Here is a 23,103-nt window from a genome sequence, read left to right as displayed (position 1 = left end):
CTCGACCTTTTTTGGCCACACAGATATGTGGCTTCAGCAGTCAACAGAGTAGCTATTACCACACATTTATCATGGTTTACGTTACTAGATAACTAAACAAAGTCTAGCATGTGCCAGAGCTGAGGCATAGTGGTACACCACGCCAAAAGCATTCTCTAGTCCAGTGGTTTCCAATCCTTACCATAGAACTCTCAGGTCAAGTGAAATTTTACTAGAGATGTTCAGACAAACCTGATAGATAAAGGCTGTTCTGGTAGAAATGGGGCTGGCAGGACCAGGGCCTCCCGATCCTGTGCCAGATAACAAGAGAAGGAGATTCACAAATACTGTTGGAAATCCATGCATCCATTTCTCTGTTTAGTTCAAGAAGCAATTGGTAAACACAACACAGTAAAATAAGGACATAGGGCGAAGAGAATAGATAGAAAGAACAGACTTGATTTAGGAAGGACTAGAGAGATTGTTAGAGCTGTCTTAAGGATTTCGATGCAAAAAGGAAAGAGGAAGTCCCAGAACCCCAGTCAGGTCTCGTGGTGTCCTTTGGGGAGAAGGATGGAAGAAGGAAGGACCCACTTTCACAACGACTCAGTGGCAGCTAGTGTTTCCGTGTCTCCATTCCAGGTTCATGGATGAAGCTCTGGTGTTTCCTGGGTCAAGCTTGAGGCAGTTAGCTCCACAGCACAGGCAAGTTTACATTGAGTGACTGAGAGATCTTCTGTTTCCCAAATAAGTAGATAAACAGAAGACTTTAGTCTCCAGGCTCATTAATCTAATACCTTCTGTGAGCACTTAGCATGGATACAAAGCCAAATGAAAGCATTCAGTATAAATACTTCAATAATAATTTATATCTTTTGATCTACTCAAAGAGAAATGTATATATACAGAAAAAAAGAAAATGGTACTTAAAGGAAGAATTCATGGTACCCCACAACACGCAGGACATTTTTTAAGAAGTGGGACACAAAGCCATTTGTCTTTATAGAGTCTTCGCCAATGTGGGAACCATCTGTCAAGATGCCAGCTTGGATTCACTGCATCAGTTACACTTTCCCAAATTGTGCTCCCAAGAAAACACTCTCCTCTGTTGTCCACAATTGTTTGAGAGTTCAACCCTTCATTCTCATATTTTGGAACAAGCTGAGCCTGAAATCAAACACCGTGCAAGCTGGTAACAATTTTTTTTTTTTTTTTTTTTTTTTTTTTTTTTTAGCCTTAGGCATGGTCTTTATTCACTTGGACACTGTACAAATATTACAATTTCCTTTTGCTGCAAAAAGTATAAAAATAATCTTTATATAGGAATCCATTCGTCACTGTAAATCTTTCTAAATCTCTGCAAATGGCTCTAAATGAGGGAAAATGAATAAATGGAAGTGAAGGGGAGGCTATGGGACAGCAGGAGGTTGGGCCAATCCTCAGGGACCTACCCACTCAGACTCCTAGCAAGAGACCTCTGTTCCTTCTCGTTAGCACCCCCACCCTCACCTGCAGCTTCTCAGGGCTTGGGGCCCAATTATGATATCAAAATGGTCATGAACAATCTTACAACAGGGTCGTGAAGTGTCTGGATAAAAGATGCTTCATTTAGTGCAGGCCACAGCACCAGTATCATGTGTCTTGGTCCATTTTCTGTTTCTATGACAGAACACCTGAAACTGGGGATTTTTTAAGGAAAGAGAAAACAACGAAAAAAGCCAACATCCCTCTTACTTTTTGGCTCATTATTCTGAAACCTGGGAAGTACAAGATCATGACACCAGCATCTTGCTGGTTTCTGGCAAGGGTCTCCCGCTGCCCGACTCATGGCAGAAAGCAGAAGGGCAAGCCGGAGTGTGCAGAAGATACGAGGGGCGGTCTTGCTCTGAAAGACCCTGCTCTCACACTAACAAATGTAGTCCCATGAGAGCAAGAGCTCACTCATGAGAGGAGGGTATTAGTCCACTCATGAAGGCTCTGCTTCTTGATCAAACACCTTGCACTAGGCCCCACTACCCAGTGCTGCTGCATGGAAGCATCAAGGGTCCAACACAGAAGCCGTGGAGGGCCCACTCACACCATAGCAGCACCTTTCTAATTCTGTCTGCAAGGCTCTCCATGTACTTATACAGAGGCTCTCAATCTTTAATAAATTTGTTTCAAATTTTTTATTTGAAAGGCAGAGTCACAGAGAGATAGGAAGAGAAATCTTCCATCCGCTGGTTCACTCCCCAAATGGCCACAATGGCCAAGGCTGGATGAGTCTGAAGTCAGGAGCCAGGAGCTTCTTCTGGGCCTCCCAGAGGGGTGCAGGAGCCCAAGCACTTGAGCTGTCTTCTGCTGTTTTCTCAGGTGCATTGGTAGGGAGCTGGATTGGAAGTGGAGCAGCTGGGACTGGAACCAGCACCCATATGGGGTATCAGCACTGCAGGTGGTGGCTTTACCCACTATGCCACAGTGCCAGCCCCGAGGCTCTGAATATTTTCTGGATCATTGACCCCTTTGAAAGTCTACTGAATAATATTCTTAAATACTATTTTAAAGAATGCAGTTCTGATACAGAGATTTCCCCCATCCACTGTTTCACTACCCGAATGCCCATAATAGCTGGGGTTCAGCCAGGGCCAGAGCCAGAAAGAGGGAACTCAGTCCAGCTGTCCCACGTGGGTGGTAGGGACCAAAGTGCTGTTGCCTGTAATGGTGTACATTAGCAGGAAGTGGGGTAGGAAGCCGAGTGAGGACTTGAACCCAGGTGTTCTAATGTGGGTTGAAGTGTCCCAGGTGGTATCTTAACCACTTTGCTAAGTGCTCATCTCTTCAATGTATTCTTAAATGCAAAAATTATCTGACCATTAATTACAGTAAAAATACAGTCATTAAAGTTTACTTATTTGAAAGGCAGAGCAATGGAGAGAGAGGAATCTTTTTATAAGAGTGGTTTATTTATTTTGAAAGTCAGAATTGCAGAGAGAAAGAGGGACCTTCCATCCACTAGTACACTCCCCAAATGGCCACAATGGACAGGGCTGGACCATGCTGAAGCCACAAACTTTATCCAGGTCTCTCATGCAGGTGGCAGGGTCCTAAACACTTTGGCTATCCTCTGCTGCCTTTCGCAGGCCATTAGCAGGGAGCTGGATCAGAACTGGGACAGCCAGGACACAAACCAGTGCCCATATGGGATACTCACATCACAGGTGGCATCACTATGCCACAACGATGACCCTGAGAGAGGAATCATTTTTATGTTTTCTTTTATAAGGAATGTATATTGTTAGTCACTGTTACCAAGGATCACATAAAAGCAAAACCATAAAACTGGATTGTAGCCATCATGGCACCCAAGCCTACGCTTGGGCTTTTCCTACAATGTGCTTGGAGTCACTGCCAAAACCAACAAAGTCCCTTCTACTTGAGTAAAGGAAATAACTTCAAGCATTGACAATTTTTACAAGTGATTATTCAAAGAATACACAGCAGCCACAGTTCATACAAAGAAAAAAATACCAACAAAAGTCATTGTAAAGAAAGTAGGAGAAGGAGTCCTGCTTGTTAAAAACAAAGACTGGGCAAAAATTGAATTGAAACACCAGAAATCAACCCAAACATCTACAGCCAACTTATATTTGACCAAGGATCTAAAACCAATTCCTGGAGCAAGGACAGTCTATTCAATAAATGGTGCTGGGAAAACTGGATTTCCACGTGCAGAAGCATGAAGCAAGACCCCTACCTTACACCTTACACAAAAATCCACTCAACGTGGATTAAAGACCTAAATCTACGTCCTGACACCATTAAGTTATTAGAGAACATTGGAGAAACCCTTCAAGATATTGGCACAGGCAAAGAATTTCTGGAAAAGACCCAGGAGGCACAGGCAGTCAAAGCCAAAATTAACATTTGGGATTGCATCAAATTGAGAAGTTTCTGTACTGCAAAAGAAACAGTCAGGAGACTGAAGAGACAACCGACAGAATGGGAAAAAATATTTGCAAACTATGCAACAGATAAAGGGTTAATAACCAGAATCTACAAAGAGATCAAGAAACTCCACGACAACAAAACAAACAACCCACTTAAGAGATGGGCCAAGGACCTCAATAGACATTTTTCAAAAGAGGAAATCCAAATGGCCAACAGGCACATGAAAAAATGTTCAAGGTCGCTAGCAATCAGGGAAATGCAAATCAAAACCACAATGAGGTTTCACCTCACCCCGGTTAGAATGGCTCACATACAGAAATCTACCAACAATAGATGCTGGCGAGGATGTGGGGAAAAAGGGACACTAACCCACTGTTGGTGGGAATGCAAACTGGTCAAGCCACTATGGAAGTCAGTCTGGAGATTCCTCAGAAACCTGAATATAGCCCTACCGTTCGACCCAGCCATCCCACTCCTTGGAATTTACCCAAAGGAATTTAAATTGGCAAACAAAAAAGTGGTCTGCACCCTAATGTTTATTGCAGCACAATTCACAATAGCCAAGACCTGGAACCAACCTAAATGCCCATCAACGGTAGACTGGATAAAGAAATTATGGGATATGTATTCTTTAGAATATTATACTGCAGTAAGAAACAATGAAATCCAGTCATTTGCAACAAAATGGAGGAATCTGGAACACATCATGCTGAGTGAAGTAAGCCAGTCCCAAAGGGACAAATACCATATGTTCTCCCTGATCGGTGACAACTGACTGAACACCAAAAAGGAAACCTCCTGAAGTGAAATGGACACTATGAGAAATGGTGACTTGATCAGCATAGCCCTGACTGTTAATGAGCAACTTAATACATTATCCCTCTTAGTATTTTTTTGTCTGTTCTACTTAATATGACTGGTTTAATTCTGTAATTATCACACAGTTATTCTTAAGTGTTGAAAATTAACTGAAATGTGATCCCTGTTAAACATAAGAGTGGGAATAAGAGAGGGAAGAGATGTATAATTTGGGACATGCTCAAGCTGACTTGCCCCAATTGGTAGAGTTAGAAACATACCAGGGGATTCCAATTCAATCCCATCAAGGTGGCATGAACCAATGCCATCTCACTATTCCAAGTGATCAATTTCAGTTCACAATTGATCATAATGAAAGGACTAAGAGTCAAAGGGAGCACATAAACAAGTCTAGTATCTGCTAACACTAACCGATAGAATAAATAAAGGGGAGAGTGATCCAACATGGGAAGTGAGATACTCAGCAGACTCATAGAATGGCGGATGTCCTAAATAGCACTCTGGCCTCAGAATCAGCCCTAAAGGCATTCGGATCTGGATGAAAAGCCCATGAGAGTATTTCAGGCATGGAAAGCCAAGACACTCTGGGAAAAAGATCTCTGTGAGTGAGATCCCAGTGGAAAGAACAGGTCTTCAAAGAGGGAGGTGCCTTTCTCTGAAGGGAGGAGAGAACCTCCACTTTGACTATGACCGTGTCTAAACAAGATAAGAGTCGGAGAACTCAAGGGGCTTCCATAGCCTTGGAAACTCATAACTGGTGCATAGGGAGATTACTGATGCCATAAACAGGAGTGTCAATTTGTAAAGTCAACAACAGGAGTCACTGTGCACTTACTCCTCATGTAGGATCTCGGTCCTTAACGTGCTGTACACTGAGGCTTAATGCTATAACGAGTACTCAAACAGTATATTTCACTTTGTGTTTCTATGGGGGTGCAAACGACTGAAATCTTTACTTAATGTACACTAAACTGATCTTCTGTAAAAAAAAAAAAAAAAAAGAAATTTTCAATTCCCAACTTGACTCTCACTGGGATTAAACATGACAATAGGTCTGATCTGATTTCATCATCATTTTAAAAAAATCATCTATTATTTTTCACTTTATGTTTCTGTGTGGGAGCAAACTGTTGAAATCCTTACTTAATGTATACTAAGCTGATCTTCTGTATATTAAGATAATCGAGAATGAATCTTGATGTGAATGGAAGGGGAGAGGGAGTGGGAAAGGGGAGGGTTGTTGGTGGGAGGGACGGTATGGGGGGGGAAGCCATTGTAACCCATGAGTCGTACTTTGGAAATTTATATTCATTAAATAAAAGATAAAAAAAAAAAAAAAAAAAGAAAATTAACTGAAATGTGATCCCTGTTAAACATAAGAGTGGGAATAAGAGAGGGAAGAGATGTATAATTTGGGACATGCTCAAGCTGACTTGCCCCAATTGGTAGAGTTAGAAACATACCAGGGGATTCCAATTCAATCCCATCAAGGTGGCATGTACCAATGCCATCTCACTATTCCAAGTGATCAATTTCAGTTCACAATTGATCATAATGAAAGGACTAAGAGTCAAAGGGAGCACATAAACAAGTCTAGTACCTGCTAACACTAACCGATAGAATAAATAAAGGGGAGAGTGATCCAACATGGGAAGTGAGATGCTCAGCAGACTCATAGAATGGCAGATGTCCTAAATAGCACTCTGGCCTCAGAATCAGCCCTAAAGGCATTCGGATCTGGATGAAAAGCCCATGAGAGTATTTCAGGCATGGAAAGCCAAGACACTCTGGGAAAAAGATCTCTGTGAGCGAGATCCCAGTGGAAAGAACAGGTCTTCAAAGAAGGAGGTACCTTTCTCTGAAGGGAGGAGAGAACCTCCACTTTGACTATGACCTTGTCTAAACAAGATAAGAGTCGGTGAACTCAAAAGGCTTCCATAGCCTTGGAAACTCATAACTGGTGCATAGGGAGATTACTGATGCCATAAACAGGAGTGTCAATTTGTAAAGTCAACAACAGGAGTCACTGTGCACTTACTCCTCATGTAGGATCTCTGTCCTTAATGTGCTGTACATTGAGGCTTAATGCTATAACGAGTACTCAAACAGTATATTTCACTTTGTGTTTCTATGGGGGTGCAAACTGTTGAAATCTTTACTTAATGTATACTAAACTGATATTCTGTAAAAAAAAAAAAAAAAAAAGAAGAAGAAATTATCAATTCCCAACTTGACTCTCACTGGGATTAAACATGACAATAGGTCTGATCTGATTTCATCATCATTTAAAAAAAATCATCTATTATTTTTCACTTTATGTTTCTGTGTGGGAGCAAACTGTTGAAATCCTTACTTAATGTATACTAAGCTGATCTTCTGTATATTAAGATAATCAAAAATGAATCTTGATGTGAATGGAAGGGGAGAGGGAGTGGGAAGGGGGAGGGTTGTGGGTAGGAGGGACGGTATGGGGGGGAAGCCATTGTAATCCATAAGTCGTACTTTGGAAATTTATATTCATTAAATTAAAAAAAAGTGATTATTCAAAGAATACACAGCAGCCACAGTTCATACAAAGAAAAAAAATACCAACAAAAGTCATTGTAAAGAAAGTAGGAGAAGGAGTCCTGCTTGTTAAAAACAAAGACTGGGCAAAAAGGGTAGGAAAACACCAAACGGAAGCTCTTCCACATCTATCCCGTATGATAAGAGGGCATGAGGACATGGCAGGTGGTCTGGACACTGCTCATATTTAGCAGGCACAAATGTCTTCCTCCAGCAGAAAGCAAACCCTCCCAGTTTGCTGGAGATTGAGGGCAAAGAGCAGGCTCTGTTTTCTGAGGATCCCCTGCTCCCAGTTAGGAGGAAGCAACTGAGTCGAGCTCTCCCAGAGAGTCTAATGCCCAAGACAGACCAGAGGAGCAAACGTGCCAAGGCACCAGCAGGATAAGCCTCCAGCTGGAGAACCAGGGTAGGCACTTCTTTCCCCAGACCTGGAACTGCCGGCTTCTGAGAGAAGAATCTTGTATCTGCTGGTTCTCTCCCCAGATGCCTGCAACAGCTGGGGCTGGGCCGGGCCAAAGTACTTGAGCCATCATCTTTTACTTTCTGAGGTGTACATTAATGGGAAGCTATATTAGAAGCAGAGCCTGGCCGGCGCCGCAACTCACTAGGCTAATCCTCCGCCTAGCGGCGCTGGCACACCGGGTTCTAGTCCCAGTTGGGGCGCCGGATTCTGTCCCGGTTGCCCCTCTTCCAGGCCAGCTCTCTGCTGTGGCCCGGGAGTGCAGTGGAGGATGGCCCAAGTGCTTGGGCCCTGCACCCCATGGGAGACCAGGAAAAGCACCTGGCTCCCGCCATCGGATCAGCGCGGTGCGCCGGCCACAGTGCGCCAGCCGCGGCGGCCATTGGAGGGTGACCCAACAGCAAAGGAAGACCTTTCTCTCTGTCTCTCTCTTTCACTGTCCACTCTGTCAAAAAAATAAAAATAAAAAAAAAGAAGCAGAGGTTGGTCAGTCCCTGGCACTCTGGTATGGTATGCATGTGTCCCAAGCAGTGGCCTAACCTGCTGTGCCACAGTGCCCATCCCTCAAACTGATTTTATTTAAGTTGCAAAACAACTATGTTCATATTACAGCTTCTTCATTAACACATTGAATAAGATCTGCAGGAGATCAAATAAAGTCATTTCAATGTAGTGAGGTATGGAGGTGGTATTTTGAGAGCTCTGCCAGGACTGTGATGTGATTTGGACACATCCACCATCTTCCACGGTGACAAGCCATAGACACTACCAACACCATCATGATATGGTGCCTATGTTCATAATCTAAGGAAGCGCTGACTCTAAGTTGGAAGTGAGTGAAAACTTAAAATGCAATTTCCCCCCATGATTCTGACCTTGTCCTTTCCTCAATGGCCACAAGGGGCAGGAGGATGGAGAAAGACCCTCAAACTCCGATGTCCAGTTCCTCTCATGGCTGCGCTAATGAAGGCTATTTCTAGTCCACCTCAGCAGGGCATCAGCAAGCAGCCACCCCTGGGCACGGGAAAGAGGGCTGCAGATTCCAGGACCAGAGACTCACCGTGACGGAGATGGAAGGAAGGATGGAACCACCTAGTGTCTACTGGAAATGCTGAGCGGGGGCGGCGGGGGCGGCCAGGCTTCACAGGCCCCTGTGCTGCTGACCAGACCCATGCAAGCTTCTGAAAGCGCCAGGCACTGCCCTGCACTGAATGCTTGTGGTTCCCCAAAACTCCCATGTTGAAGCCCTGGTCTCCTCTGTGAAGGGTACAGGAGGCAGGGCCTTTGGGAGGTGATTAGTTCATGAGGGCAGAACCCTCAAGAATAAGATTAGTGCTCCTATAAAAGGGATTCCAGGGAACTCTGGGTCTGCCATGTAAGGCTGCTGTAGAAACTTCATGTTCATCATCTAGAGATAAGAAAAGTGAGTCTTAGGAGAATCTGCTTTATCAGCCATGGAAGATGTACAGGCCTTAGATTTGAATCCAAAACTGTAATTCCAAAGTGCCCAATCCTTTTTCAGTAATCATATGAGGCAGACACTGCCTTATCCAGACACAACAGTTGTATGTCTCATTTGAGATTTAAGGGTGTAAATGCAGGGTGTGAGCACAAGTGCTCTGCACCCTATAAAACATATGTAGCTGTTGTATGTATGTGACCATGGTTACTATCACCAGAAATTTGCTACATAACTTTGGAAATCTTGGGCACATAGATAACTCTACAATAAATGAGTCAAGGGGGCTGACTGTCCCCATAATGTGGGAAACAATATATCCAGATGTTTCTTAGGAATTGTTCTATGGGGCTGGTGCTGTGGTACAGCAGGTTAACGCCCTGGCCTGAAGCGCCAGTATCCCATAAGGGTGCCAGTTCGAGACCCAGCTGCTCCACTTCCAATCCAGCTTTCTGCCATGGCCTGGGAAAGCAGTAGAAGATGGCCTAAGTCCTTGGGCCCCTGCACCCATGTGGGAGACCCAGAGGAAGCTCCTGGCTCCTGGCTCCTGGCTTCGGATCGGCGCAGCTCCGGCCATTGCGGCCAATTGGGAGTGAACCATCAAATGGAAGACCTCTCTCTCTCTGCCTCTCCTCTCTCTATGTAACTCTTTCAAATAAATAAATCATTTAAAAAAAATAAAAAGGAATTGCTCTATTGTTTAAGGATATTGGGACACTCCCTTAATAGTTTCTTAAATTACATAAGAGTGAAAAAATCTAATAAAATAATTTTCCAAAAGTGGTCATGGACTTCCTTCCTCATAACTGAGGTAAGTGATCAGCCTGAATCAAGAGATCACAATTTCTAGCCATTCGTGGGCAGCAGCCCTGTGAAAATGAACATGTGATATCTCCTCAAGTGCAAATATTGTTCTTGTGTTTTCCTCCCCAAAAGATTTCATTATGCAGTGTTCCTTGAATTGGATTTGCTTAAAATAAAGTGATTTATTCTGTAAGTTTATTACTAGTTGTCCCTGTTTCCACAAATTATACCTGCTCTTAGCAATGAGGAGGGTAATACAGATGAAAATTAAAGGACCAGTAACAACCACTGTTAATTCACTGTGTGAACCTCTCAGCTATTTTTAAATTGTTGAATAAATTAAACACCTTTTTAAAAAATTGTGATACTTTTTTCAAAATTAGCTATTTATTTTTTATTTAATATAAATTTCCAAAGTACAGCTTATGGATTACAATGGCTTTTCCCCCCCATAACTTCCCTCCCACCCACAACCCTCCCATCTCAGGCTCCCTCTCCCATTCCATTCACATCAAGATTCATTTTCAATTCTCTTAATATATACTAAATTTATCTCCTGTATATAGAAATTTCAAAAGTTTGCACCCACACAGAAACATAAAATGTAAAATACTGTTTAAGTACTAGTTATAACATTAATTCACATTGAACAACACATTAAGGACAGAGATCCTACATAGGGAGTAAGTGTACAGTGACTCCTTTTGTTGACTTAACAATTTGACACTCTTGTTTATGGCGTCAGTAATCACTCTAGGCTCTTGTCATGAGTTGCCAAGGCTATGGAAGCCTTTTGAGTTTGCTGACTTTGATCTTATTCCAACAAGGTCATAGTCAAAGTGGAAGTTCTCTCCTCCCTTCAGAGAAAGGTACCTCCTTTGATGGCCCCATTCATTCCACTGGGATCTCACTCACAGAGATCTTTCATTTAGGTGGTTTTGTTTTTTTTGTTTTTTTGGTTTTTTGGTTTTTTTTGCCAGAGTGTCTTGGCTTTCCATGCCTGAAATACTCTCATGGGCTTTTCAGCCAGATCCGAGTGCCTTAAGGGCTGATTCTGAGGCCAGAGTGCTATTTAGGACATCTGCCATTCTATGAGTCTGCTGTGTATCTCGCTTCCCATGTTGGATCCTTCTCTCCTTCTTAATTCTATCAGATAGTATTAGCAGACACTAGTCTTGCTTATGTGATCCCTTTGACTCTTAGACCTATCATTATGATCAATTGTGAACTGAAATTGATCACCTGGACTAATGAGATGGAATTGGTACATGCCACCTTGATGGGATTGAATTGGAATCCCCAGGCACATTTCTAACTCTACCATTTGGGGCAAGTCAGCTTGAGCTTGTCCCAAATTGTACATCTCCTCCCTCTCTTATTCCAACTCTTATATTTAACAGGGATCACTTTTCAGTTAAGTTTCAACACTTAAGAATAATTGTATGTTAATTACAGAGTTCAACAAATAGTATTAAGTAGAACAAAAAAAAATACTAAAAGGGATAGAATATTAAGTTGTACATCAACAGTCAGGACAAGGGCTGATCAATTCATTGTTTCTCATAGTGTCCCAGCTGCTCAGCTTCTAACCCAGCTCCCTACTAGTTTGCCCAGAAAGACAGAAGATGGCCCAAGTACTTGGACCACTTCCACCCAAGTGAGAGACACAGATGGAGTTCCTGGCTCCTGGCTTCAGCCTGTCCCTGACCCAACTGCTGTGGCCATTTGAGAAGTGAATCAGTAGATGGAAGATCTTTTTGTCTCTCCTTGTCTGTCAGTCTGACTTTCAAATAACTCTTTAAAAAAGTTATTACTGAGTTTTTCATACAATGTACCCTTCTGGGTTATCTAAGATTTATTTATTATTTGAAAGGCAGAGTTAGAGAGAGAGAAGGATAGAAAGATCTATCCGCTGGCTCACTCTCCAAATGGCTGCAATGGCCAGGGCTAGGCCAGGTCAAAGCTAGGAGACAGGAGCTTCTTCTGGGTCTCCCATGTGGGTGCAGGCACCCAAGTCCTTGGACCATCTTTTGCTGCTTTCCCAGGCTGTTAGCAGGAAGATGGTTTGAAAGTGGAGCAGCCAGGACTTGATCTGGCATCCATATGGGATGCCTGCACCCCAGCAGCATCTTGACCCACTGTACCACTAGGCCCTGGCCCCATCTTTCATTGTTTTTTAAGCCATTTTCCAGCTCTACAATGTATAGAAGGCTGCAAATAAGAAACTATTATTATCCACACAAATGCAAATTAGTTGTGTCAGGGAGAACATAATTTATTATTGCCTCTGGACACACCCATGTTATATGTGTCTGTAAACTTGTTTTAGCACTCCCTACCCTCCTGTTAATGGTTTTTTTAAAAAAATCCATGCTGAGTGCACGTATTTGTGACTTCACTTCAGTAGTCCTCTTTGGGCTGTATTTGTGTGAGTGTGTAGTACTCTGACTTCTTGCAAGCAGTACCATCTCAGAGGTTCCCTCAACAAGTGAGTTAACTAAAATATGTTCATTCTCTGATTACTTCAGTGACATGACTTTATACCTTAAAAATATTACCCTTTAGGGGCCGGTGCTGTGGCATAGCACTGGCATCCCATATGGGCGGGCACCAGTTCAAGACCTGGCTGCTCTTCCAATCCAGCTCTCTGCTATGGCCTGAGAAAGCAGTAGAAGATGGCCCAAGTCCTTGGACCCCTGCATCCATGTGAGAGACCTGGAAGAAGCTCCCGGCTTCTGATCAGCTCAGCTCTGGCCATTGAGGTCATCTGGGGAGTGAACCAATGGAATGGAAGACCTCTCTCTCTCTGGCTCTACCTCTCTAACTCTTTCAAATAAATAAATCTTTTTTTTAAATGGAAAAATATTACCCTTTAACAATAAGCAGCAAAAACCCACAGCCCCGTCCTGTGATCAGCTCAGAGTTGACCCTGTGTGACATCCACCTACCACACACAGCCATGTACTTCATGGAAGATGATACGTAGGTGCTTGTGCTACCTGACTTTAACCAGTTCCTAATTCACAGTTCCCCATCTTTGAAATGAAGATCAATAGTCTCTAAAATCCAACTCAGCTCTAACTTAACGATTAACCATTTTATGTCAGCCTTATGTTCTTTTCTCCCCACTGTTCTTTGTGAGTTCCTCTTCCCTTTTTCCCCCTATTTCCCCTTTAGACAGTCCAGGCCCAACTCGAAATGCTTTAGCTTTACAGTAATGCGACAGTGGTACTTATTCAGTAGAGACCACACTCTGAATGTTGGGCTTTCCCTGGGCTAGTGATAATGTGGCACAATATTCTCTTGGGTATTGGGCAGTGGCAACAGCTGCAGCTCCCAGACAGCCACACAATCACCAGGGTAAAGAACTGTCATTCTGCAGTGTACTCTGTTGCCAGAATTTTCTAGATACAGCTATTAAATATATTGAATATTATAATATGTTCAAGCCTTCATTATAAGATAGGCAAAGTCATCGAACATAAAACCTAATGTACAGGCAATTCGATCCGTAGCGGGAGCGGAGAGCGAACCCCAGAGAGCCCTAAGCAGCCCCACTGCCGCTGCCAGCCTGGTTACCATCACACACCGGGGGGAGCTGCAGCCGCCGCAGCCGGCCCCAGTCACCATCACCGCAACCATGAGCGGTGAGGCCGAGACCCAGCAGCCGCCGGCCACCCCCCCAACCCCAGCACCACCTAAACTAAGCCTCGCACCACAAGCAGCGGCTCAGGGAGCGGTGGCCCCGGGCGGCCTCACAGCAGCGCCCGCCGGCGAGGACAAGAAGGTCATCGCAACGAGGTTTTGGGAACAGTAAAATGGTTCAATGTAAGAAAGGGGTATGGTTTCATCAACAGGAATGACACCAAGGAAGACGTATTTGTACACCAGACTGCCATAAAGAAGAATAACCCGAAGAATAACCCCAGGAAGTCCCTTCGCAGTGTAGGAGATGGAGAGACTGTGGAGTCTGATGTTGTTGAAGGAGAAAAGGGTGTGGAGGCAGCAAATGTTACAGGTCCTGGCAGAGCTCCAGTGCAAGGCAGTAACTATGCAGCAGACGTAACCATTGTAGACGCTGTCCATGCCGCAGGGGTCCTCCACGCAATGACCAGCAGAATTACAGAATAGTGGGAGTGGGGAAAAGAATGAGGGATCGGAGAGCGCTCCCGAAGGCCAGGCCCAACAACACTGGCCCTACCGCAGGCGAAGGTTCCCACCTTACTACATGCGGAGACCCTATGGGCGTCGACCACAGTATTCCAACCCTCCTGTGCAGGGAGAAGTGATGGAAGGTGCTGACAGCCAGGATGCAGGAGAACAAGGCTGACCAGTGAGACAGAATATGTATCGGGGTTATAGACCACGATTCCGCAGAGGTCCTCCTCGCCAAAGACAGCCTAGAGAGGACGGCAATGAAGAAGATAAGGAAAACCAAGGAGATGAGACCCAGGGCCAGCAGCCACCTCAGCGTCGGTGCCGCCGCAACTTCAATTACCGACACAGATGCCCAGATAACCCTAAACCACAGGATGGCAGAGACAAAAGCAGCCATCCACCAGCTGAGAACTCCTCTGCTCCTGGGCTGAGCAGGGCGGGGCTGAGTAAATGCCGGCTTAACATCTCTACCACCAGCCGGTTCAGTCATCCAACAAGAAGAAATGAATATGAAATTCCAGCAATAAGAAATGAACAAAAGATTGGAGCTGAAGACCCTAAGTGCTTGCTTTTTGCCCGTTGACCAGATTACTAGAACTATCTGCATTATCTATGCAGCATGGGGTTTTTATTATTTTTACCGAAAGATGTCTCTTTTTGGTAACGACAAATGTGTTTTTTAAAAAAGCCTGGTTTTTCTCAATACACCTTTAAAGGTTTTTAAATTGTTTCATATCTGGTCAAGCTGAGATTTTTAAGAACTTCATTTTTAATTTGTAATAAAAGCTTACAACTTGATTTTTTCAAAAAAGTCAACAAACTGCAAGCACCTGCTAATAAAGGTCTTAAATAATAATAATAAAAAAAACCTAATATATAGGCTAATATAAGCAGCTTTGACATGTTTAAAGTGAGCTAGAATGAGCTTTGGATTAGCAAGTTAGGCATATAAGACCTGTTTTCAACTTAAAATATTTTCAAGTTGGGGGGCAGGTGTTGCAGGTTAAGTTACCGCCTGCGATGCTGGCATCCCATATGGGCACTGCTTCGTGTCCCAGCTCTCCTACTTCTGACCCAGCTCCCTGCGGATGTCCTGGGAAAGCGGCAGAGAATGGTCCAAATGCCTGGGCACTTGCACCCACATGGAAGGCCTAGAAGCTCCTGGCTCCTGGCTTTGGCCCTGCCCAGCCCCAGCCATTGCAACCTTTTGGGGTGTGAACCAGCAGATAGACACAGAGAAAGCAAGATCTTCCATCTATAACTCTGCCTTTCAAATATATAAGTAAATCTTAAAAAATATTTTTAACTTATTATCGGTTTATGGGGACATGATTCCATCATAAGAATCATCTATATTTACTTTCCACAGTGCGCCCTATTTTCCTTCTCTTAATTTCTCAAGGTTTAGTTCCTCTGTATTCAGCTTCCTGTCTCTCCACCTCCCAAGACACACACACACACACAAATATAAACCTCTTTGTGGGAACCGAAAGACTATCACAAACTTGTAGTTATTATAGGATTATATGGAAGAAACAAGTTATTTCCTCTCAGCTTTGCCCTTAATCCCTTCAGAGAAACTACCTCCAAACCAAACAAACAAGCGCTTCACTAAAACACAAACTAGTGGGAATAAAAAATTACTTTGATCTCACTATCCAGTTTAACCCACAGGAAGATAGCAGCTCAAGCGACGGGCTTGTTTTATCTTCCCTTCCAGCTCTCCTCCTGCGGGAGCTGCACTCAGACACCCTGGCTCACTCGGGAGAACGCACATACGTGGTGGCTCACTTGGTAGTTCACACGGATACAGTAGCTTGAATGTGCTTCCCTCAAAATTCATGTTGAAACTTACTCCTCACTGCAGTTTTCAGAGGTGGGACCTTCTGGGAGGTGATTAAGTCATGAGTTCAGAGCCCTCATGATTGGAAACGTGCCTCATGCAAAGGCAGGAGGGAACTTGGGCGTCTTGGCAATTTCCCTTCCTAGCTTTCACTCTATGACAAAACATTGGCTCCTTCTGCTACGCAAGGATGTAACAAAAGTCCATGTCACACACTGAGGCAGCACTTGATCTTGGACTTCCCAGGCTCCAGAACTGTGAGAAATATACAGCAATTGTGGCCGGCGCGCGGCTCACTAGGCTAATCCTCCGCCTTGCGCCGCCGGCACACCGGGTTCTAGTCCCGGTCGGGGCGCCAGATTCTGTCCCGGTTGCCCCTCTTCCAGGCCAGCTCTCTGCTGTGGCCCGGGAGTGCAGTGGAGGATGGCCCAAGTACTTGGGCCCTGCACCCGCATGGGAGACCAGGAGAAGCACCTGGCTCCTGCCATCGGATAAGCGTGGTGTGCCGGCTGCGGCGGCCATTGGAGGGTGAACCAAGGGCAAAAGGAAGACCTTTCTCTCTGTCTCTCTCTCACTGTCCACTCTGCCTGTCAAAAAAATAAAAATAAAAAATAAAACAGCCATTGGTTGTGAATGACTCTGAGAGGCACCAGAGGACCACTCAAGGCCTGTAAAGGATGCAGGGGTTCCCGATTCTTACCCTGCATTTCACCCAACACCTGCGAAGTCCACTTCCCAAAGGGGATCTGCTCTTCTAGAATGATTTCGTGTGTATTTTTCTAGCCAGCTCAGAGTTTAGATAGTATCATTTCTATCCAAGGAAAAGACCCAGTGAGAAAGTCATTAGATTCTCCCAAGATTTATTTCCCATATCGTTAGCCTGTGTGTTGTGAATTCCAAGGTGTCTTATAGCTCATAAAATGTCATGGAGTATTTGCACACTGAGGGAATTGTGTTAAAGGAAACAAGAGGAACTGCTAGGCAAAGGACATGCACGGCAAAGCATGGACCCTCCGTAGGGCCCCAGCGTGCTGGGAACAGGGAGTAAGTTGTTCAGTGTGGCTGCAGCAAAGGGGCTGTGTAGGGAGTGGGGGAGGAAGTGTAGGAAGGGGAGGGAAGAAGGGAGTTAGGAAGAGGCAAGTCTGTGAAGATCATTGAAAACCAGACCACATGGGCCAAACTGTCACCACACTCAGAAGCTCATAAAAGGAAGGTTCTGTCCAATCTGTTCTATTTAATTCAACAAAACATTGAGATGTAACTTCTGAAATTTCTCCTTTGAGGTAACCATTTAAATTAATAGAAGACAAATGCCAAGAAGTCATTTGACCCAAATTTCTGAAAAATACAACTATGGAAAATGAATGTGTGGTTGGGAGTTTCTTTGCTTTTCTCCATGAAAACATGTGGGGGTGGGAATCTTTCCTTCCCCAAACTCCACCTCCCTCCAGCATCAAGAAGTCATTGAGCAATCATCACTAGAATTGAGTATGCATAACCACAATAAATCCAAATACTTTATGATGCATTAATGTCTCAGGAATTTGCATTTGAAAATACACTAGTCCCCATTAAAGAATGTCAAACTCATATTCATTGTGACTGGTTTTGGTCTCCTGTAGGACTATGGGCAGGTGAGATCTTAATCATTTTAATGACTATTACCAAGCTCTCGGCAGGGGTGTTTCTCTTGTCTGGTGAACTTCTGATGAGTAGAGGGATTGAAGGAGAAACTGCCCTTCTAAAAAATTCACATATTTGGCCAAATCTAAATAAATCCCAATATAGAGTTTGCCTTTAGCCCTCTTCCACCTCACTCACACCTTCATTTTTTTAAAGATGTATTTGAAAGGCAGAGTTACAGAGAAAGAAAGACAGAGAGAGAGCACTCTTCCATCTACTGGTTCACTCTCTAAATAGCTCTAACAGGTGGGACTAGGCCAGGCCAAATCCAGGAACCTAGAGCTTCATCCAGATCTCTCACATGGCTGCAGGGGCCCAGACACTTGAGGCACCTTCCACTACTTTCCCAGGCACATTAGCAGGAAGCTGGATTGGAAGTGGGGCAGCCAGAACTCAAACTGACATTCATATAGGATGCTGGAGTCACAGGGAACAGATTAACCTGCTATACTACAACACCAGCCCCATGTCTACATTTTTGTTTTGTCCCTCCCCACTGAGACACACCAGGTGTCAGTCAGCCTGGGCGGCCATGACAAAATACCAAAGACTAGCTGACTACAACAATAGGAAGCTATTTCTCATCGTTATAGAAGCTGCCAAGTCCAAGATCAAGGTGGCAGCCAAGTTGGTGTCTAGTGAGGACTCTGTCCTTGGGTTGCAGACAGTCGCTTTTTCACTGTGTCCTGACATGACCTTTTCTTTGTGCTCAGAGAGAAAGGAGAAATCTCTCCTCTTCTCATACATTCACTTCTCCCATCCTGAGAGTCCCACCTTAATGACCTAATTTGACCCTAATTATCTCCCAAAGTTTCTATCTCCAAACACCAAAACACTGGGTGGTAGGGCTTCAACATATGAATTTTGAAAGGACATTGGCATTTAATCCATAACATTCTTTTTTTTTTTTTTGGACAGGCAGAGTGGACAGTGAGAGAGAGAGATAGAAAGGTCTTCCTTTGCTGTTGCTTCACCCTCCAATGGCCGCCGTGGCCGGCGCACCGTACTGATCTGAAGGCAGGAGCCAGGTGCTTCTCCTGGTCTCCCATGGGGTGCAGGGCCCAAGCACTTGGGCCATCCTCCACTGCACTCCCTGGCTATAGCAGAGAGCTGACCTGAAAGAGGGGCAACCGGGACAGAATCCGGCGCCCCGACTGGGACTAGAACCCAGGGTGCCGGCGCCGCAGGCGGAGGATTAGCCTGGTGAGCCGTGGCGCCGGCCAATCCATAGCATTCTAACCCAGACCCCTTAACTTTATATCCTTTTGGCATGCAAAATACAAACCATCCTAACAGTTTCAAAAGTCTGAACTTATTCTAGCATCAACTCTACAGTCCAAAGTTTCATCTAAATATCATCTAAATCAGATAGGGATGAAACTTGAGGTAGGGCTTATCCTGAGGCAAAATTCCTTTCCAGCTGTGAGCCTGTAAAACCAGGCAAATTACACGCTCCCAAAGTACAATAGTGGAACAGGCACAAGACAGGCATTTTCATCCCGAAAGAGAGCAAAGGAAAGGAGGAAAGGAGCTAAGTGTGACAGATTCCATTGAAATCTAAAACCTAGCAAGGTGAAATCCATCAGGTCGGCCAGTGCTGTGTCTCACTTGGTTAATCTTCCACCTGCGGCACCAGCATCCCATTTGGGCGCTTGGTTCTAGTCCCGGTTGCTCCTCTTCCAGTCCAGCTCTCTGCTGTGGCCCGGGAAGGCAGTGGAGGATGGCCCAAGTGCTTGGGACCCTGCACCTACATGGGAGACCAGGAGGAAGCTCCTGGCTCCTGATTGGCATAGCTCCAGCCATAGCAGCCATTTGGGGAGTGAACCAACAGAAGGAAGACCTCTCTCTTTGTCTCTGTCTAACTATCTATCAAATAAAAAGAATCCATCAGGTCTCAACACTTGTGAAGGATTCTCCGCTTTGAGGACCTGCCTTCCAGATCCACTGGTGTGACAGTCCAGCCTTCAGGATCGCACACCTACGGCTTCCAGACAGCTCTGTCTCCAAAAAGCCACAGGGTGGGTCCATGCCTGCATGGGGTCTTTCTGGCCTTAAAAACATGGCCACGCCTCTCTTTGAAAAAGAAGATGAAACAGACTCAGCCCCTGGCTCTGTGGTAGCAGTGGAAGCCCCTGTGATCTCTGAATCAGCTCTGGAGTCATTCTTCCCTTGCCTTCAGGAGTCGCACACATTCACAGCCAAATACTCAAAGCTCTATGATCCTGCCCTATAGAATCCAAGAATTCCAAAACCTTCCCTTCATTACATCCCACTGCCACCCTCTTCAGCTCGAACTGGCAGCTTCTGCTTGTGCCCAGCCATATTCTTGATATTCTCTTTAGAGCATGTGTTCTCATTTTTTGCAATATGGACAGGCTAATCATTGCCCAAGTGTTAAAGTTGGGTTCCTTTTTGCTTAAAAATTCATTCTTCAATTCCCCTCTTCTCACATTTTTCTATAAGCAGACAGGAGGAGCCAAGTTGCTCCTTCAATATTTTGCATAGAAGTTTCTTTTGCTAAAGAACCAATTTCATTGCTCACAAGTTCTATCTGCCATCAATACCAGAATATCAAACAGTCAGGTATTTTGCCCCTTAAAGCAAGGATTGCTTTCCAATACCGTGTTTCCCATTTCCATCTGAGATCTCAGACTCTCCATTAATATCCATGTTTCTAGCGGTTTACATTGTGGCACAGCAGATTAAGCCACTGCCTGCAACACAGGCATCCCATATGGGCGCTGGTTCAAGTCCCAGCTGTTCCACATCTCACCCTGCTGCCTGATTATATGCCTAGGAAAACAGAGGAGGATGACTCAAGCATTTCTGCCCCTCCACTTACATGGGAGTCCTATAGGAGTCTCCTGGCTTCTGTCTGACCTACTCCTGGCTGTCACGGCTATTTGGGGAGTAAACCAGCGGATGTAAGATGTCTCTCTGTCCCTCCCTCTCTAATTCTGACTTTCAAATAAATAAATTGTTGCTCCCCCTCTTCGTGGAGGAGCAACACAGAACCCTGCGCTGTTCTTTCGTCTGCTCGGCCCTCCCCGGGTTTGCTGCTGGTTCTTCCCGGGTTGGCTACTATCCCTTCCACCTCCGTGGAAGGGCAGTTCCCCCTGGCCACATTCCCCACTTCCACAGGGGAGCGGCACACCGCCGGCCGGCTTTCTCGGGGGCTGCACGGGTGTTCCTTCAGCTAGATGTTCCCCTTAGATGTTCCCCGTGCATGCCGTCTCTCTCCTCCTTTATAGTCCTCCTCCGCCAATCCCAACTCAGCTGCCCACACGCCGAGTACGCTGCTCTCCAATCAGGAGCAAGTCCTACAGTTTATTGGTTGAACTGGAGGCAGCTGTGCGGAAGCTGTTTACTTCTCTCCCAGCGCCATATTGTGGGAGAGCAGATGCATAGAATAAGTCTTAATTCCAGTAACTCAGTCCAGTCCGGGCTGCTCCCTACAGATCCCCCTTTCTTTTTATTTTTGGCGTTGATATGCGCCTGTCTTCGGTGTCCCGCGGCACACACTCTGCTCTACTTGCTAGAGTTGCCACAGGCTCTTACAAGTCCTATCAATCAGGCAAACCGAATCCGGGTCCTCTCTTCGCCATGTTGTGAGGAGGTTTTTAGGCGCTGATGCGTGCCTGTGTTCGGTGACCTGCGGCTCACACTCTGGTCGAGACACCTGCTGGCGCTTACCGCCTTAATCAGGCAGACCGAATCCAAGCTTTCTCATTGCCGTATTGTGGGGGAGACTTATTAGTGTTGGTTCGTGCCTATCTTCGGTGACCTGCAGCTCATACTCTGGTCGAGCTGCTTGCTGGTGCTTACCGCCTTAATCAGGCAGACCGAATCCAAGCTTTCTCATTGCAGTGTTGTAGGGAGGCCTTTCTATTTCTCTATTTCTCTATCTCCGGGCATTCCTATTTCTCCCATTTTACTTCCATCTTCCAGCATTCCTATTTCTCTCACTTTACTTCTAAACTTCTGTTTCTCTTATCCCTGCGGCTTTCCGGCACCTCGCCCCGCCGGCGGGTTCCCGGCTCTGCGCCGCTTCAGCCAGCGCCTCTCTCATCTGTGCGGCTCGGCTTTGCGCACACACTCCGCGGTCTCGCACTTAACCCTTTCGCGTCTGAACCACGGCCTCGCGCCAGCCCCGCGTTCCCTATGTACTTGAGCCCCGCACGCTCTGTCTGCGCGCGGCAGCCTCCGCGAGTCACACAGCGTAGCTTACGTGTCCGCCACTAGCATTCAATCTAAGTTCCCCGGGCTAGCCTGGCGAATTCAACCCAGCTTATGTCTCCGCCCCACGGTTTGGCTTCCCGTCCTTTGCTCCCCGGGCTAATCAGACAGATCCCAATCTGGCTTACGTTTCAGCTTCTGGTTTCAACTTTTCGCCCCCCATTCCCGGGCTAACTTGAGAATCCCAAAGTGGCTTTCGTTTCCGCCTTGGCCTGCCCCCCGCGGCTTCAATTTCCCTAACATTTTTCTCTACCCGGTATGTTTCCCCAAGCTTTCCTCCAACAATACTCCTCCCTCATTTCTCCTGGCCTCTCCCCACAGTCCGTATCCAAGTCTGTTTGTTCTAGCTTTCACTTTCGCTTTCGACCTTAGAGATTTCTCCCAGCTTCCCCCTGTAGTCCGTATCTGAGTCTATGCCTAGGCTTTCCATAGCTTCTTCCAGCACCTTTTTCGGCCGGCTTTTCCCTAGGCTGTTTGCTAGTCTCTCTCTCCGGTATTTTCCCAGTTCTTCCCGTTTCTTCCCTCCTAAGTTTCCTATCCGGCCTAGGTTTCCTAATCCGAGCTAGGTTTCCTATCCGAGTCACGGCACCATTATGTCGCTCCCCCTCTTCGTGGAGGAGCAACACAGAACCCTGCGCTGTTCTTTCGTCTGCTCGGCCCTCCCCGGGTTTGCTGCTGGTTCTTCCCGGGTTGGCTACTATCCCTTCCACCTCCGTGGAAGGGCAGTTCCCCCTGGCCACATTCCCCACTTCCACAGGGGAGCGGCACACCGCCGGCCGGCTTTCTCGGGGGCTGCACGGGTGTTCCTTCAGCTAGATGTTCCCCTTAGATGTTCCCCGTGCATGCCGTCTCTCTCCTCCTTTATAGTCCTCCTCCGCCAATCCCAACTCGGCTGCCCACACGCCGAGTACGCTGCTCTCCAATCAGGAGCAAGTCCTACAGTTTATTGGTTGAACTGGAGGCAGCTGTGCGGAAGCTGTTTACTTCTCTCCCAGCGCCATATTGTGGGAGAGCAGATGCATAGAATAAGTCTTAATTCCAGTAACTTAGTCCAGTCCGGATTGCTCCCCACATAAATCATAGAAAAAATAAGATATCCATGTTTCTAGCATGCACTTCAGAACTCTTCTAGCCTCTACAGATTGCATAGATCCAAAGCTATTTCCACAT

General features: G+C 45.6%; 1 long non-coding RNA gene and 1 pseudogene across 3 annotated transcripts in view; one reads left to right on the top strand and one right to left on the bottom strand.

The window, feature by feature from the left end:
- LOC103350684 (uncharacterized) overlaps window positions 1-23,103 on the bottom strand; it is a 130,632-nt gene that overhangs the window by 46,963 nt on the left and 60,566 nt on the right. The window lies entirely within an intron of this gene.
- LOC100339010 (Y-box-binding protein 1 pseudogene) lies at window positions 13,654-14,902 on the top strand (annotated as a pseudogene). Its single transcript, XR_016212547.1, has one exon. The product of XR_016212547.1 is annotated as a Y-box-binding protein 1 pseudogene (transcript).

The sequence above is a fragment of the Oryctolagus cuniculus genome, chromosome 8, assembly GCF_051225735.1.
Source record: "Oryctolagus cuniculus isolate XC-2025 breed Fujian yellow rabbit chromosome 8, ASM5122573v1, whole genome shotgun sequence".
Taxonomy (NCBI): Eukaryota; Metazoa; Chordata; class Mammalia; order Lagomorpha; family Leporidae; genus Oryctolagus; species Oryctolagus cuniculus.
This window is presented reverse-complemented; position numbering and strand designations above follow the sequence as displayed.